The sequence below is a fragment of the Cyanistes caeruleus genome, chromosome 11 (assembly GCF_971803275.1).
Source record: "Cyanistes caeruleus chromosome 11, bCyaCae1.hap1.1, whole genome shotgun sequence".
Lineage (NCBI taxonomy): Eukaryota > Metazoa > Chordata > Aves > Passeriformes > Paridae > Cyanistes > Cyanistes caeruleus.
Window position 1 is genome coordinate 19,154,019 of NC_141711.1, and position 13,093 is coordinate 19,167,111.

Consider the following 13,093-nt stretch of genomic DNA (forward strand, 5'->3'; position numbering starts at 1 on the left):
AGGGCTGGCCAACTTGTCTGCAAGTAGTAGCAGGATGTGCCCTACTGGTGGAGGAAGCTAGGAAAATCACCTTTAATAGCAATTTGAAGGTAATGTCCCCCCATAACATTCGGGGTGTGTTACAACAAAAGGCGGATAAGTGGATTTCAGATGCTAGACTTCTAAAATATGAAGGAATTTTAGTTGAGGCCCCAAACTTAATATTAGAAACCACTGCTTTACAAAACCCGGCTGCATTTTTGTATGGAGAACCCGAAGGCGAACCTTTGACACATGACTGTAGAACTACAATTCAGGAACAAACCAAAATTAGACCTGATTTGGAAGAAGAGGAATTAGAAAGCGGAGAAAAGCTGCTTGTGGATGGGTCCTCCAGAGTAATAGAAGGAAGGAGGAAAACAGGCTATGCCATCGTACGAGGACCTGATTTACAAGTCTTAGAATCAGGTCCATTAGACAAATCTTGGTCAGCCCAAGCCTGCGAATTGTATTCAGTATTAAGGGCATTGAAACTACTAGAAGGAAAGGAGGGGACAATATATACAGATTCCAGATATAGTTATGGAGTGGTGCATACGTTCGGTAAACTGTGGGAAGAAAGAGGTTTAATAAACTCCCAAGGGAAATATTTAGTTCATCAAAAACTGATAATTGCAGTATTAAAAGCCCTGAGAAGGCCCAAAAGGTTGGCAGTGGTTCATTTGAAAGGACACCAGAAGGGAATGGACTGGAGGAGTAGAGGAAATAATGCCGCCGACCAGGAGGTGAAACGAGCGGCATTACGAACCATGGTCCTAAAAGAAAGAGGGGGGCATGAAGAAATTTTGAAACATAGGGATAGTGACTTAAGAAGTAGATTTACTGAGGAAGAGAGGTTAAAACTCCCAGAGACAGGAGCAATAGAAAACCCAGAGGGGAGATGGTTTCTCCCAGATGGCCGGGAAGTACTACCAAAAGCCATAGCTCAAAGAATATTAGAAAAAATACATCAAAGGACACATTGGGGAGCACAGGGGTTAACAGACTATTTTGCTGCGAGGTATATGAGCACAGGTATCCGAGACTTAGCTAAGCAAATTACTAGAAGCTGCCTCCCATGTTTACGAACGAATAGGAAAAATCTCAGAAAATTACCGTATGGAGGGAGACCCCTGGCAAAAAGACCCTTTGCAAATATTCAGATTGATTTCACAGAACTACCAAAGGTAGGGAGACTTAAATATCTCCTGGTCCTAGTAGACCATCTCACCCATTTCGTAGAAGCTTTCCCAACATCTAGGGAAACTTCACAAACAGTTGTAAAGGTGTTATTAGAAGAAATAATCCCTAGATATGGAGTACCAGAGACAATAGACTCTGACAAAGGTCCCCACTTTACATCAAAAATAACTCAAGAGGTGTCAGAAGCATTAGGAATAAAGTGGGAACAACACGCCCCTTGGCACCCTCAAAGTTCTGGAAGAGTAGAAAGGATGAATGGGGAAATAAAAAAGCAACTTACCAAGCTGGTGATGGAAAGGAAATTATCATGGGTTAAGCGTGTTCCACTAGCCCTTGTGAATATTCGAACCCAGCCAAGGGCAGATTTGGGAATTTCCCCTTTTGAGATGTTATACGGTATGCCCTATAATATAGAGGAAGTTCAAACACATCCAAACGTGAGTGATCAATACATCAATAAGTACTTAATAAAATTAATGAAGTTCAAAAGGGCATTGTGGGAAAAAGGGATGCTAGCTCCAAGACCACCATTGGATTTTATATTACACCAGGTACAACCCGGAGAGTGGGTGCTGATAAGAAGTTGGAAAGAGAATCCCCTAACACCGAAGTGGGAGGGACCGTATCAAGTCCTACTAACAAGTGATTCTGCAGTCCAAACAGCAGAGAAAGGCTGGACACATGCGAGTCGAATAAAAGGACCTGTGAAGCCACCAAAAGCTAATAACTGGGAAGTGGTTAGCCCGGCTGGGGATTTGAAACTTAAGATATCCCAAACAAAATAACATCTAAGAGCTATTAACTTGCTTAGAAATTTATGAATAGTAAACTCCATAAAGGCTTTTATATAGAATATAAAATACCTCCATCTAGTGGTGAGGAAATATATAATAGAAGTGTTAAAATAGGCTGTGCTTTATGCCGAGATTGTTACCCTTTTGTCTGTTTTAAATGTATAATATGTGAAGAACATTGGTGGACCCACGGTCATATAGGCTACCCACCAAGAGGGCTGTGTAGATCTTGCTACACTGCCCAGAGGAGACTCACTGATTGGGCCCTAGTAACCAGAATACGAGCGGGAGAGTTTGAGACAGGATCAGAGAAGTGGTGGGCCATCTACTCTAAAGGAGTCAATCCCTCGTATTATTGTTACCATCCAAACGAACCTGCGCCTTTTGTAGCAAATATAGTAGCTGGGTTGTGCAGACGGTGGCTCCAGGAATTGAGGTGCGATACCCCTTTAGTAAAACATAAAAGTTGGGAAAAATACATACAAAGAATCAATAAAAGAAGGAGTAATTCCCCTCCTGAAGAGTACTCTTGCTGCCGAGAAGATGGTACACCCCGTGTCCCGCAGCAACCGGGTCGACGACGGCAGAGGCAGAAGAGTAATAAACTGTGGAGGGAAACACTCCAATATACATGGGACCAAAAGGTCATGGTCCTGGAAATGCCACAAGAGTGGGAATGAGACAACCCAGCAAAATAATTTCAGGGGAATCCAAATTGACACTTCACAAAAGAAAAGCCTCTATTATAGCAGGGGAAGCCAATGCTCATTAAAGAAGTCAGTAACATTTATAATCTTAATCAGCACATTTTTTAACATTTAACATTTGTACAAGCAAGACTCACGAACCCTTCAATTGGTCTTTAATTTGATGGGAAGACCAGGTCATTATCCAATCACAGATCACCTCTGAAGCCCCCAGCTTTCAAGTTACACTAGACTCTCTCATTAAGTGGAAGGGTACTAGTTATAAACGGCCCGGGTGTAAGGTACTATATATGTGCCCAGCTTCTAATCCAGGCAGAGGATATTGTAATTATCCTGGTGAATTTTATTGTAGATATTGGGGCTGTGAAACAATTTCCATGGGGTGGAAAGTACAGAACCCAGATAAGCATCTAAAGGTTGAACGGGGTCCACACGGATGTATAAAGCCCAGGACAGATCCCTCGGGGGCAGTAATGTATGTTGGGACTTGCAAATTTCACTATATCAATATCACACAATCCCAAGACCCTGGGTGGTTATTGGGACGAACTTGGGGTCTCAGGGTATGGGAACCTGGAAAAGATCAGGGAATGCACATTCTTATAAAGGAAGAGGTGGTTCCCCATGATTCGAGATCTGTGGGACCAAATCCAGTGGTGTGGGGAGCAGTAGACCCCAAAGTAAGGGATCAGAATAACCATTCAGAAAAACTAGAAAATAGCAAGTTCCAAGTATCAACCACGGTAGGGATACCCCAAGAATATGGAAACGAAGCCCTTTGGAAAATTTTACAGGCTACCTATAAAGCGTTAAATAATACACGCCCAAATTTAACTAGGGAATGTTGGTTATGCTATAACATTAACCCACCCTTTTATGAAGCCATAGGCTCCATAGCAGAACCAAAAAGGGTAAACGGTACCAATCCTGCTGCCTGCTTATGGAAAACAGGAAGAGAAGATACCCCAGGAATAACATTATCTCGAGTCACTGGAAAAGGAAAATGTCTAGGAAATGTGCCCCCAGATAAGAATCATTTATGTCAGACAAAAATGCAGATTAAGGACCCTCGCAAGCCAGCTCAGTGGCTGATTCCAGCAGCTAATACTAAATGGGTTTGTAACACCTTAGGAGTAACCCCATGTGTTTCTATAACAGCCTTTAATGAAACCTACGAATTTTGCATACAGGTTATAATAGTTCCCAGGATTATTTATCATTCTGAAGAATATGTGTATACACAATACCAAAACCCAGAACATCATTTGGTGAAGCGAGAACCCCTCATGGCACTAACAGTAGCCGTATTGCTAGGCATAGAAGGAGCTGGACTAGGAACAGGTATAGCATCCTTAGCGAATCAACACCAGGGGTTCAGAGAGCTTAGAATTTCAGTAGATGAGGATTTAAGAAGAATCGATAAATCTATAGAAGACCTCACAGATTCCCTAGACTCGCTAGCTGAGGTGGCCTTGCAAAATAGAAGGGGATTAAATCTATTATTTTTACAGCAAGGGGGCCTATGTGCTGCGATCAGGGAAGAATGCTGTGTATATGTAAACAAAAGTGGGGTAGGAAGAGAAACTATGGCCAAATTACGGGAAGGACTGGAAAAGAGAAAGAGAGAACAAGAAATGCAACAAAGTTGGTACGAATCCTGGTTTAACTATTCTCCCTGGTTAACAACTCTGCTATCTACCATAGCGGGACCGCTAATTTGACTAATTTTAGGACTTAGTTTTGGCCCTTGCATTTTCAAAAAAATCATTAGCATCATGAAAAGCAAGTTAGAAGCAGCTCACCTTATGTTAATACAAGCTAAATATGAAACCTTAAATGGGGAAGAGACAGAAGATTATTTAGAACTAAGTAAAAGAGAACTACAAAGATTTAGCGAACAAAAGTAAGGCATAGAAAAAGGGGGGGATTGTGATAAGCAGAGACCCTTTTGTTCGCCTAAACATGTAGATACGATGTTAGCAAAACTATGCTTTGTGGAATCAGGATGAGGTTGAAGGTTGCCACTGACGCTTGCATAAATCACTAACGGCCTTGCGAGCTTTCTTGAATTCCAGAAAGTCACCAAAGATAAGCCTTAACAGAAAACAGTGAAGAAAGATCAAAAGGATAAGACTGAGGAAGACCTATGATCTTCATCCCGCGACCACCAGAAGGCAGAAAAAAGACCCCCTAGCAACCGGAGACACATGCGCAGAGACGCCAGAGAAAGGACACGTAACCCGGAAGCCGGGTTAAAAGGGGGAGTACGGAAACCAGCGGCGCGGCAGTTGCATGGAGCGGGAATTCTCCTGCTCCCCTGTCGCCCAGCACTGATCTATTGCTTATTGCTTGCTTGCTGTGATTAATAAAACTTTTCTCTGATTGAACCATATCACTCTCTTGAGGGAATTCATAACAATCAGCAGTTGTTGTTTAATGCACAGTGGCAAGCTTATTGTCAAGAAAGTGTAAATGTGCAAAGACAGGCAGGTGATTCACTGCATGAGCTAACTTTGGAAGAACTTACAGGATTAGGAGCATATAGTCAAGTGGAAGCACAAGCTATTCTGGGGCTAGACAAGTTGAGAGAAGGGATGCGGTTAGTGCAAGCTGCATTTGATCGGATTAAGGAGCCAGGAGGTTATTCCATCTTATATGGGTATTAAACAAGGGCCAGATGAGCCATTTGGAGCATTTATTGATAAAGCGGCTGCAGCTATAGAGCGGGCAGGTATTCCTGAATATATGAGGGGAGCATTATTAAAACCATGTGCCTTACAAAGTTGTAATGCAGCAACCAGGTCAGTTTTAATTCCCTAAATGCTAACTGGACTATTGAAGAGGCATTAGAAAGGATGTCTAATATACCGGTGGGCTCACAGGCAATGTTAGTCCAGGCAATTAAAGAACTAGGGCAAGGGTTAGAAAGCAGGCTGCAGCTACTCAGAGTCAGGTTTTAGCAGCTCTTGCACCCCTACAAGCGGCTACAACCAACAATGGCAGGATTCCAGCCTCCCGACTCAAACATTTTCGCTGTGGCAACCTTGGACATATTTGGAAGGAATGTACTGTGCCATCTTTTTGGGGCAATCAGTGTCGGTCCAATACCCACGCTGATAATGTCTGCCGCCGGAGATCGGGAAACGGGAAGGCCAGCGCGAGGAGCCGCCGTGCCAGGACACAAATAGCAGCTGCCGGAACATCAGTGCTTCAACTTCCCTCCAGCCTGCCACAGCAGGGAGCCTCGGCCTGGACCTGGCAGCCTCAGTGACTGTGGATTTATTGACATCCCAGCCCTACAAGATTCCCACGGGAATTATTGGACCAGTGATAATAAATGGAAAAGCTGTGGGTGCAGTAGTGTTGGGACATTCATCTGCTAGTCTAATGGGACTGTTTATTTTACCTGGAGTAATTGATGTGGACTATTCTGGTGAAATATATATCATGGCATATACGCTGGCACCACCAGCCAGAATTGATAAGGGACAGGGAATTGCACAATTCGTGCCACTACCGCAATATACCCATCAGTTGACACCATTGAAAAATCAATGACAGGTTACAGGTGGATTTGGTTCTACAGGAGGACTTACATTACTTACTCTGGACTTAAATACTCGACCCAAGCAAACAGTTGTTCTCAATCATAACGGAGAATCCCATCAATTAGAAGGATTATTGGATACTGGAGCAGACTCAAGCATTGTTGCTCCACAGTATTGGCCCCAGGAATGGCCTTTGTTGCCTAGTATGGTTACTGTTACAGGGGTTGGAGGCTTAACTTTAGTGAAAAAGTCTCCACAAATCCAAATTCAATTAGATGGGAAGGTCATCAGTTCTGTTTTGTCAATTGTCCCATTATCAGACAAGGGTCAATGTCTAATAGGGAGAGATATTTTGTCACAACTTGGTGTTATCTTGACCAGTAAGCACCCTTTAGAAGAGAGGCCATTGTTTGGACTTTCCCACTCCCACTTAAATGGATAATTCAGGAACCAGTATGGGTTGAACAGTGGCTTTTAAAAAAGGAAAGTCTGCAATAAGCTCATCAATTAGTGCTGGAACAATATCAGCAAGGACATTTAAAGTTGTCAACAAGTCCTTGGAATACCCCTATTTTTGTTATAAAAAAGAAGTCTGGGAAATATCGACTTACGTGCAGTAAATGAACAAATGAAGCCAATGGGGGTGCTACAACCCGGTTTGCCCAAGCCTGCAATGTTGCCAAAAGATTGGCCCTTGTTAATAATTGATTTAAAGGACTGTTTTTTCACTATCCCACTGCATGAACAGGATACTTGCAGATTTGCTTTTACCTTGCCTTCATTAAATCGAGCAGAGCCAGACATGAGATTTGAATGGACAGTTTTACCACAAGGTATGCGTAATTCTCCTACCTTGTGCCAGCTTGATGTTGATAATGCTTTGCAGCCACTACGTGTTCAGTGGCCTACAACTATTATTTATCATTATATGGACCATATTCTTTTTGCTCAGTCGCAACCTTTTGCAGATAAACAAGTTAAAGACATTCAAACACAACTACTTCAGAATGGACTGCTTGTTGCACCTGAGAAAATACAGCTGTCGTCCCCATGGAAATATCTCGGGTGCACTTTAACTGAGCAGTATGTTGCCCCTCAGAAACTGTCATTAAACATGTCACTTCATATTGTTCATGATGCTCAGCGATTGCTAGGAGATTTACAATGGCTTAAACCTGTTGTGGGTATTCCTAATGAGCTTTTACAATCCTTACGACCTTTGTTAAAGGGTACTGATCCTACAGCACCTATACAGGTCACCAGTGAACAACAAGAAGCTCTCAATAAAATAATGGACTGTATCCAGACAGGTGTTGTTCGTAGCTGAGATCCAGACTTGGACATTAACCTTACTGTATGGTTTGGACCTCAACATCTCATCGGCGCCTTAACGCAACAACAGAAGAAAACAAGGTAGATATGGGTGTTGCTATATTTTATATATTAGTAAAGGCCTGTATGCACAAACCAGCCTTTGAAATAAGTCGTGATATTAAGGGCTAAAATCCTTGAAACTTGCCTGCAGAAGAGAGAGTAAAGCAAAACAATATCCTTGTGTACAAGGATAAGAATGTAAACCTGTGTGTGTTAGCCAATAGTAGCTTGCTCTGCCCGCAAACCCTGTAGAACCCTATAAAAGGTGTGTTAATAATAGAAATAAACGGCATTCACAATTACTTCTGTGAAGACTGGTGAACAGCTCGGGGGTCTTTCAACATCTGGCGCTCCGACCAAGGACACCCCTGCGGGCAGAGGGGCTTTGGAGTCAGCGGAGTGGATCTGGGCATTAGACGTCGCGGGCTTGGATCGGCACCGGATAGGCAGCCTGAGTGCGGTGAAACGCTGAGCGGTAGGACGTGGAAAGTCAGGCTGCTGGGGGGGGCCCAGGAAGGCAAGGGCGTGGTAGAAGGGTCGCAACCTTCCCCCTTGCAGGTGGCCGTCAGCATGGAGGCAGAGTTTGCGGCGGCAGATAAACTGCCTCTCTGCATCCTCGTTAAACGAGGCGAAGCAGCCCAGGAAAAGGACCTGGATATGCTCATTATATGGGCTAATTGTCATGGGCATTTGCAGTGCTCACACCGCTTTTTGCGGTGCAAGAATGGACTGGTATGTCGGCTCTGATATGGGAAATGGCAATTACAGAAAAGAGCAAGGACACTGCGTCTCTCGGTTGAACTTGGCAGATTGTAATTAATACCTTAAAAGACAGAAAAGCGAGATATGCTGAGGTTGTGAGCCCCGTAATTCTACCTGTGTCACAGCGGCAGATGCCTTTACCTCCCACTGCTGGACAAGCACTCCTGTCTATGCTGCCCATGGAGAGAGGGAGGAAGAGTCAAAGAGAAAAAAAAAAAAAAAAAAAAGTTCCACAGCGAACGCTGAAACAACGAACAGAATCTGTTCAGTTATGGCAGGATGTGATACATCCAGAAATATTTGCTTCATTTTTGGAGTCACTTTTAGCATTACAATCTTATTAAAGTTCCATCTTTACCACCCTGGAAGAAAAGAAGCCAAATTTAGATTGGTTTCCACCCGAACCAGGGGGACATGGGGGAGCACAGAGGTGGGCTCTGTGAGAACAAAGGCACCCTGGGGGCAGAAGCAGCGCAAGAAAAGTTCCAAGGCCACGCTGATAAGCTGCAATGATCGCTGTTGTTAGCACCTGGCCTGAGAGACTTTTCGTGTAACATCGCCTGCTTTTGTAAAATCGTGCCCTTTTTTCCTCTATCGGCAAACAACACGAGAGATTGAGAGAAAAAACTGCATTTGTTAAAGTTAACTTTGTGAGGTTTTTCTTTCCCTTTCTCTCCGTTTTCCTCGCTGCAAGAGTATGTAGAGAATGTGAAGGAAGATAAGAGCAGAGCTGCAGCAGCAGCAGAGTGGGCAGCTCACCCCCCCTGCTCCCTCTCTAAGAAGAAGCACCCAGATAATACCCAGTTTGTTAAAAAGTCATAATTTATTGGGTTTTCAAAATGTTTTTATATGCCATTGTAGAGTTAATTTTGTGTTTTAAGTAATTATGAGTTTATGCAATTGCAGTTTTTAGGATTTCACTAGAGAAGTTATTGTGATTCTTTGAACGTTTAAGAAAAAAAAAAAAAAAAAGAAAAAAAAAGAAAAAAAAGAAAAAAAAAATAAAAAAAAAAAAAGAGAGAAAAAGTGTTTAACAGAAGTTGCCTTGCAATAATTGGTTTTAGAACCTAAGGTTTAAACATGGTGTGATTTACAGCTTCTAGGAAAACCTTCCAATTAATGTTATCTACAGAAGAGATTTATGGTTTAAAAAATAATTAGTTAAGAGAACTTTACTGTACAAGACAAGTTAAAGTATATATTATCTATTTGCTTGTTTTTTCCACAATTTTAATAAGGTAATTTTAATGTGAGTCCTTTTGTTATATAAAGCACATATAACTGCATATACACCAATTTGGACTTTGGGTTTTAGTTTAAGAATTGGACTTGATGTTTCTGAAAAAATGTAAATGTAGTACTTTTGAAAAGTGCTACAAAGCTGGATGGCAACTCGCCAAATCCTGTGTTGTGGTTTTTCTCTAGAAAAGCTGCACTTTCAAATCCTAACCAATTTAAGCATATACTAGGCAAATTCCTGTTATGAATAAGTACTTTTAGTAACATTTGCAGTTATTGTGAGTTATTCTCAAAGCTAGATGACATAGAATTGTGATATATTTGTTACATTCTTATAATCTTTATAGTGAATTCATGTTACTGTTATATTGTGTTTAAAAAGTATATATCAAACTTTTAGTTGCCTTTTTGTACTAACAGAATAATATTAAGTTATGATTTTATTTAATATAGATTAAGTGTTAATAGAATTAAGGATAGTTAAGTTTTATAATGTTTAGGCTTGAATGTTTTTAAGTTAATTTTTCTAACTTAGATATTCTTTTAAGGTTAAGTTTGTTATTTCCTTTTATCATATATAATTATTGTTAGGTTTAAATATTGTTTAATTTAAATTGTTTTGTGTTTTATGGGAGACACTTGTTTAAACTGCAAAGTATAGTTATTTTCCTAGAGATATGAAGACAGCCACAACTGAAACAGCAGTGATGGAACACTGGTGAACACCTGCTTGTGGATAGAAGGGAATGCAGTCTGTGACACCCTTGACTTCATCAGGAGTTCTATTGGTTGTTGCAATCTCTGCAGTTTTGTTTGTTATAGCTTTCTTATTTTTCAGTGTTTCCAGAATTTTAAGAAGATGTATCATTGCTGAGGATCAGCTGCCATAGGAGAGGCTTCAGATTAAATCAACTGCTGCATGGTTTAATTGGTCTGGTACCTGAGGCTTCTGATCATTTGATTTGTACAAATGTATTTTAACAGTTTGCTGTGCTGTGAGCATCTCATAGCTGCTACTATTGAGAACCTTGTTCTAGAAATATGTTAAGAGGCATCTTTCCAGTTTAAAGCCAGGCCCTGGCCAAGCCTTGACTTTACCTGGAGGGAATGTTTGCCATCAGATCCAGATGTTTTCTGTCCCAAATCAGTATTTGAGTCACTTTTTGACTCAGCAATTTGACCCTGTTGATATGACAGCTGGATCAGTTTTGAAGTGGGCTTGGAGAATCATTTCCGGAGGTGATTACCCAATCCTTCACTGATTGTTTTGTTTCTGTTTGCTTGCTAACTATGGGATGCTAGTGCAGTGTTTTAGTAATTAATAGTAGTTTTATATTACATATGTTATTAATAATGTTTATGATTTAATTGATTTTTAACTGGTATAAGTTCTTATTAATTGTGTATATGGTTTTGTGTTGCTGTTGATGTTTATAACAGAAGTACATCTCATTTTATTTTTTTTTAAGAAAACAGGGGAAATGGATGCCCTAAAAACATTTGATTAGTGTAATTCATTAACTTCAAGGAGAGAAGTGCCTGTGTTTTGTTGGCAGGTTCAAAAAGGTCACCTGTCCATCTGACCAGACTGTCTGTCTCTGAACACATGAGATCCAGTGAACAGAGAAGTCATCACACGGCCTTGGTACTCCAGACATGGATCAGAAGTGGACCTGTCAGGACACAGTTGTGTCTGAACACTACACAGACAGTTGCCAACAGAACTTTTATGTCATTACTATGATGTTATGTCTCTACCAATTTTTCAGGTATCCTTTGTTTTAAGATTTAGAAGGATCTGAAGAACAACCTTGAACATCAAAACCCTCAGTCACCCATCAGCTGCCAGCTGACATCACGGGAGCAGTGAACGTTCCAGGACTGAATCGTGTTAGAGAAATTCTGTAGAAGATCTAAGAAAAGTGTAGAGACTCCATTTAACTGTATATAAAGCAAATTGTAGTTGTGTGTTTACCCTTTTAGCAAATTGCTTTCACGCTTAGACTACATATATACCAAAGCACGTGTGTTAAAAGTAGTTATATAATAGGTTAAGATAAAGAGTTTAGCCTGTGTAGTAATTGTTATGTTAGTATAAAGTATAAGTATTCCCCCTTCAAGAGCTAGTGTAAGCATCTTTGAAGGTTCATTTAACGATTGGCGTTTTAGCTGTAAGTTTGCAAATATGGTGTCATTTGCATGGAACAAACTGCTTATGGTAATTGTGTTGTGTATAGTCCCAACCAACTGTCTGCTAACTAACATCCAAAAGAGGCAGAACATGTGGGTCACTGGCACATTGAACTGGCCAAAAGTCAATGTGTCTAAGCCTAGCCACACCTGGAGATCCTTTCGCACCTGTCTCGTAGGAGTCCCTGAATGGGATCCTCCAGCATTTAAAGATTTAATTAGTAATGAGACTCAACTGAATCGATTGGCAATGTTGCAAGAGTGCAATTGCACTGTTGGCTTCACATTAAGACAACCTGAAGCCTGTTGGCAAGCAAAAAATTACCAACGTTCTCAATGTTACAACCCTCAGAAGAATTAGATTTGTTAAGTTCCACCAATACCTCAGGTGGATGGATAATGTTTGAACCCCCGACAAAAAGTCATTCCAACAAAGTAATGTAGCTCTGAGCTGCAGTCAACCCTATAGCTGATCTCGTTACTACCATAGAAAGTAAAGCCTTTGTTCGTGGTGCAATCTCACAGGACAATTACCAAAGCGATTACCTAGTTCCATGTTCCTAATCTGTGGGGATAGGGCATGGAATGGGATTCCTGCTAGTCCACATAGAAGACCCTGTTATCTTGGGAAACATAACCTTGTTCCACCCAAGCTAACACCAATTGTTGAATATAGCTAGCAAAATGAAGAACATCAAACAGTCAAAGCGAAGCCTGAATGAATTAAAGTTTAGCCACCCTAAAAAGGCTCGCTTGTTGGACTAAGGAAGGATTGAACTTAACATCCACAATGTTAAGTGAGCTTTCAGCCAATGTGAGTAGTGTACATCATGCAGTATTATGAAATCGAGCTGCAATGGACCTTTTGCTCTTGGCACAGGGACGTGGTTGTGGGGAGCTTGAAGGCATGTGCTGCTTGGATCTTACTGATCATTCAGCTTCCATCCATAAGCAACTACAACAGCTACAAGATGGGTTACATGCCCTGGAGGAAGATAGTGACCCCACTGGAAGCTGGTTCGCCAGCTGGGGCAACACCGGATGGTTGAGGTCTCTTGTGCTAGAAGGGGGACGGACTTTACTTATAGTGTTAATTGGGATGACAGCCTAAGTTGTGTGTTATCTTATCCAAAGCCTGGTTTGTGCAAAAAGAGAAAGGGGGAATTGTTGCTATATTTTATATATTAGTAAAGGCCTGTATGCACAAACCAGCCTTTGAAATAAGTCGTGATATTAAGGGCTAAAATCCTTGAAACTT